General features: G+C 42.2%; 1 long non-coding RNA gene across 1 annotated transcript; it reads right to left on the bottom strand.

Annotated features, from left to right (window-relative positions):
- Positions 1-981: 981 nt before the first annotated feature.
- Positions 982-3,444, bottom strand: LOC123148323 (uncharacterized). The gene is made up of 3 exons (XR_006473754.1): positions 3,036-3,444; positions 1,617-1,924; positions 982-1,541 (listed from the first exon to the last, which is right to left on the bottom strand). It is a non-coding gene; the product is annotated as an uncharacterized lncRNA (long non-coding RNA).
- Positions 3,445-5,929: the final 2,485 nt, after the last annotated feature.

The following is a 5,929-nucleotide window of genomic DNA, read 5'->3' as shown; positions in this document are numbered from 1 at the left end:
GGTCATGCATAATTAAACATATCTTGCCCAGTCTCAAGTTGGTCTTGTGAAGCACTACTTTTGACTTCAAAACCAGGCTTTACTTCCTTTTTCCTATCTGTTATTTAGTGTAAAATCTTCTTGAGTGATCATCTATTTTTTCATTGATGAAGGTGACTGGTTTTCATTGTTTGAAATAATAAATGCTTTGTTTGTGCTCTACTCTTATGAAAGAGCTCGTGCTTTGTTCTCTAAGAGTTGACCCAATTGTGAGTATTGTAGTATTTTGTTTCCAGCGAAGAACTCATTGAAATTCATATGAGAAGTGACTTTATAGTTTCACTCATGAAAATATTATCAGACTAACAGATTTGATGGTGTCATATTCAGTATGTTTTTCGTTAACCAGAGATAAAGATATGTGATGTACATGCATATTCTGATAAGAGTTATTTTGCATGAGCAAAGCGAAAATATTTGGTCTGGTAAACACTCTCAAATGTGTAATACCAGATCAATCACTAAGTGAGGCAATTTGGCTCCGTGGATCTAGGGAGCCTGGAACTTTATTTTATTTGAAAAGGATAGTTAAAAATTCCAAGACAATTGATTTTTCCCTCTGGTATAGTTGTTCTCCACAAATATGTAAAATTCCATTAAATACTATATGATGATATGCAGGCTACGAAAGAAATCAAACAATTTAGCCTCAAAGCAACAAAATTTTCTAACTAGATCCGGTTGGCTGCTCCGGAGGCTAGGCCAGAGCAGAGTGAATCCGCGGCGACATGGTTGATGGATTTGAATGAGGCCAAACCAAGCATCACTTTGAGGGAGCTTTGATTCCTTTTTATTTAACAAAGAACAGATTTTATTAATTTAAAAATGAAGCATCAAATGGATACAAAACAATGAGCATACACCCGGTCTGTGCATAGTTAGGATGCACACAACCAACATCAACGCGCACACACAAACAAAAAACCACTATTATATGTACCATCCTCATCTGCATTGAAATGCTTCGACTATTATATGTACAGATGAAATACCAACTCATACACCATAGAACAAAAAACATTTTCTTCAGGAGAGAGGAAGGCCGTTGTAGAACAAAAATAAAGGTAAAACTTCATTTTGTAAGACTTACTCTACAACTGATGTTGGCTTACAACCCGATATTATAAACCTGCAAGACCAATCGGCACGCACGCACGCACGCACTCATCTAAACCTGTACATACACCTTACATCCACGAGCAATCAAGCCATAATAATTTACACAACCATCACACAAAATCACACTGCTAGTACAAGTGCACACCACTCACGTGCCACCCCCGCGCGCGCACACCCACTCCCCCTGTTTTTCACAAGGATCAAACGGGGCAACAGCAAAGAAAGCATGGAACGGAATAGAACCACCTGGCTGGGAAGGACGATATACATACACACATTCCCTCGTCTTCACGAGAAGTCGACTGTTATGGTGTGGAGGTACGACCGGTCCAGCGTGAACCCGAACACGGTGATGTCGGCCTTGTTGTTCTCCAGGTACGTCACTGAAAGAGCGTTTTCATCAGCCCCAAGATCATCTCATGGAAACTCAACGAAATTTACACGATGACTATACATACCTAGTGCCTGCCTCTTCTGGAAGGAGATCACGTGCGTGTGAGGCTGGAGGAACTTGGTGTTCTCCATGTCCTCGTCGCCGGTGTCCACGCTGGACTCGCAGTCGCTCTCGTCCTCAGGGTACTCTTCCAGCCTGGAGTACTGGTTGGATCCAGGATCTATCTCGTCGTCCGGGACCGGCTCGATGGTGCAGCAGGCGTACCACTTGGTGGTCTGGCCAGTGAGGGCCTGCGCCTGCCGCCTGGTGAGAAATCTTGGCAGCGCTGCTCAGGATTATGATGAGCCCGGACATGAGCACAACTGAACATAGCTGCAGAATTCAACATGAAGAAACATTAGGACCAGTGCCTGGAAATGGTGCCAAGTATGCAGAGCTGAGACAATATAAGTAAGATGTGTCCGAAAATTCTTAATTCTTTCACCATTTTTTCTGTTCAAAATGCCGTAAGTTACCACATATATCTGTTTTGAGTTTAGCTGCTCCTAAGTAACAACTGAACATAGCTGCGGAGTTCAACATGAAGATACATTAGGATCAGTATCTGAAAATATTGCTGAGTCTGCACGGCTGACACAATGTAACAACTGTCCAAAAACTCTTAATTATTTGGCCCCTTTTCAGTTCAAAACGCCATAAATCTACCGCATATATCTGTTTTGAGTTTAGCTGCACCCAAGTAGCAGCTTGTCCTAGCATAAATACAGTAGTGCTGCCAAATAGCTGAAGTAACACTGAAACTAGAGCTTATAATGATCTGTTAGATTTGTTTTTTCGATCAACAGGGGCTCACCCCAGTTCCATTTTCATTGAAATCTACGTATTAGATTTGTTAACACAGTATAGGTCGCTGTTTGCGATTATGGCAAGATCTGAAAGCTACAGGAGCTCTACACCTTATATACACTGTTCCACCCCCCTTCAGTTTGTGATTTCAAATTTTCAATAAGGCAATATCACTGATTCATGGCCCTACTTGTACCTTTTCACAAAGATGGCACGCCAATTAGCCTTCAGAAATGAATGAAGTTCCATTTTCAGGCCCAGCGACAGATCGACGGCCAGCAGAGTGAATCACGTCACAACTTACTAGCTTTGCTGTTTCTCACATGATACTACTCCAGATCACTTAATTATACTAGACGTCAGCCAGCCAAATTATTAGATTTCTATATAATCTCATCTATGCCAACGGAGCCTGTCCAGAAACCACCGAGCAAGTGTTTTTTTTTCTTTTCAGAGAAAGTCCTGAAAGTGTAACTATGAAGGCAACATGATCCAGTAAAATTCAGCACTTAAACGATTTGACCCAATTCTTAATCCCCTCGTATAGATCAGTCAATCCGGTCTAAATTGAACTGAGATAAGATAATGAAGTGAAACGAGCCTAAGAGAGTGGAGAAACCAGGCAATCAAGGCTTACCGCAAGCTCGCCGGTATGGAGGAGGTCGTCGATGATGTCGTGGCGTGTGGTGAGGAGCACGGAGGCGAGCACGGGCTGGGGTGCGGGATCGGGGCCATCGGCGTGCTGTCGTAGAAGGAGCGAACGGCGGCCTCGAGGGCCCAGTTGTGGCCCTCGAGGAAGAAGGTCGCCTCGTCGGGGGTCGCCGAGGTGACTGCGCAGAACGAATCCACCAGAGACTGCGCCTCCGCGGCCGGCGGCGCGTGGGTGGCATCTCCGGCGGCCATCTCGGCTGCGGCGGCCGTGTGTCTGGCTTGGAAGGCTTTGGGAGGAAGCCTTCTCTTGGCGTTTGCCTCCCCGTTTTACCGCGTCGTCGTCGTTGGGCCGTCACGCCGCGAGATTCTTTACTTGGGCTTTCAGTTTGGAGAAGCTGTTGTTTGTTTAGCCCGTTAGTACCTTGAATTTGTTGGCAGACACAACTTTTAGTCCCACCTCGCCTTATTTAGTTCGCATACACGGGAATAAAAGGACAGCTCTTGCAACACTGTGGCTGGGCTTTGTCGCGTTAGCCTGTCACCCAAGCTCATTTGTGGGGGAGCAAAAGTTAGTCACAGATCTTGCTGGGCCTTGTGGCTCGGGGGCCTGTTACCCAAGAACATTTGTGGGGGAGCAAGAAGTAATCTGTGCACTAACTTTTTAATATTTTCTACTATACATTTTAATGTGATTTTTTTATGGTTTTGCTAAAGCAAAGCACATCTGGATGTGCCCTACATTGCACATATAAGTCATAGGTCATTGATTTTAGGTGGAGATTCATGTGGGTATTTTTTGTTCTTCTTTATGTTTGATTGAGTCGTTTAAATGTACAATACTAAGGCACATCTAAATGTGCCCTAAACATGCCTTTTCTTTTCAAACCAGGGACTTTCACTATAATTTTTATCTATTAAGCATGTATTTTTTTCTTTACAAAGTATGTCCAATTTTTATGTTGCCCTCTGGCAGGATAAATATTAACTTTAATTATCATTATAACGTCGAATCAAATTTCTGCAAGATGGTTTCCTTATCACGGGGTGATTTATCATGTGTGAGACGAAAAAAATCCATCGAATTAAGAGAGGATTGATGGAAGAAAGAGGACCCTCTAGCTAGGGTTTCTCCCGCCTCCCGTTGGTGCCACCATCGCTTATCTCGTCTCCTATGGTCTTAGGGTCATGGAGACGCGGTGGATCCTGGCCTTGCCGGTGGAGGGCTTCGTTTTTTTTTATGATTTTTTTGTTTTTGTTAGGGTTTGTGCCATGCTCAGAGTGGCGAGATGGTGACGACACTCTGAAGATGGAATAAGATTCTGCTCGCATAGTCCCAGTTCTGGTGGTGTTTCTAGCATCGCCGGAGGGCGCGTGGAGGTTTATTTCTGGCGGATCTCACAGGATTCAGTCTCCGTTCATCTGTATTCATGTGTCTACAAGTTAGATCCTTTCAATCTACGCTTCTCTGCATCGGCAGCGGTTGTTATTATGGTGTGTTGGTCATATGATGCCTTAGCACAACAACTTTCCGACTGTCTACTACAACAAGGCTTACCCGGCTCCAATGAGGGAGGGTGAAGACGGCGGCGCGGCTCGCTCCAGTGATTGTGGTCGTCGCTAGGCGATCTACAGACCTGGATGTATTTTTTACTTCCGGTGTTCTTTATACTACCTTTTCAATTTATGAATAGATCAGAAGATTTCACGCAAAAAAAAGGAATTAAGAGAGGACGAGCAATCTAGGCATCTTGTTTGACCTCCACGCTTTAAGTTCTTAGGTTCCACACTTTTCGCTTGCTTGATTTAGCATGGAGCTTTAATCTGGAGAACCTAGTGAGTAATTCATTTTTTTACTTGGAGTAATACACTATATTGATTTGACTTGTGATGCTTCGATGTGGCACACAGAAAGGAACTTTGGTCCCAGATGTGTGTCATGCAATTCAGTTTACACTGGATGGGTTACAACACATTTTGCCTTGTTACCTAGTCCCTCCGTTTATTTATATAAGGTGTATTTGTTTTTTGATAAAATTTCAAAATGTAAGGTGCATTTCTTATATTTCCTTATAATTCCCTTGTTAGTCCTCCAGAAAAGGTAAGTATCTACTTTCTGATTGCCTATATCTTCCCTTGTAACAGAAGAAGAAAAGTATCTTTTTATCGATTGCATGTATCTATTACTTTCCTGTACTAACTGATTTATTTGGCACTAATCAACAAATTTGTCAAGGATAATTTCGTCCTAACTAGTCTATAATTATGTGCCTTGGTCACCGTCCTGAAAATAATACACGTTACATAAAGGAAAGGAGGGAATATAGCTCAAGATGCTAGGGCAACTCCAGATTTTGGAAATGCTCACCATCCTATAAGTACAAGTATTTCTTTAAAAACTAAGCTGGGTAAAAATATAAAGAAATAGCCCATTTTAAGTAGTTTCATAATCATTTTGTCAATAAATACAAAACTATGCATTTTGGAATTCCAACAAAACATGAGTGGCTCACTTGTTATTGATGCAATAATGTATAGATGATGATCCACAAACGTAGGGGGTCACAACACAAATTTATTGACTCGACACAAAAGAGCCAAAGAGTATTTAAAAACTTTAGCAGTTGGCAATTATGTTGTCAATTCAACCACATCTGAAACAAATGCTTGTTTGAAAGAAGTGATGTATGTGGCAAAGCAGTATCATAGTAACAAAAATACCCAACAGTTGCCAAGTCGAAGTAAATTTAAAGAGAGCAACAATAGAATTAAACGTAAGCATATGGATCAATATTTGGGACATTGCATGGATGATTTCAAAAAATATAATAATTCAGTGGGGGTCACACTAGCGAAGAAAAAAGGGCATCAATTGCCGCAAGA

The sequence above is a fragment of the Triticum aestivum genome, chromosome 7A (genome assembly GCF_018294505.1).
Source record: "Triticum aestivum cultivar Chinese Spring chromosome 7A, IWGSC CS RefSeq v2.1, whole genome shotgun sequence".
NCBI lineage: Eukaryota > Viridiplantae > Streptophyta > Magnoliopsida > Poales > Poaceae > Triticum > Triticum aestivum.
The sequence above is the reverse complement of the archived record's forward strand: the minus strand, read 5'-3'. Positions and strand labels throughout refer to the sequence as shown.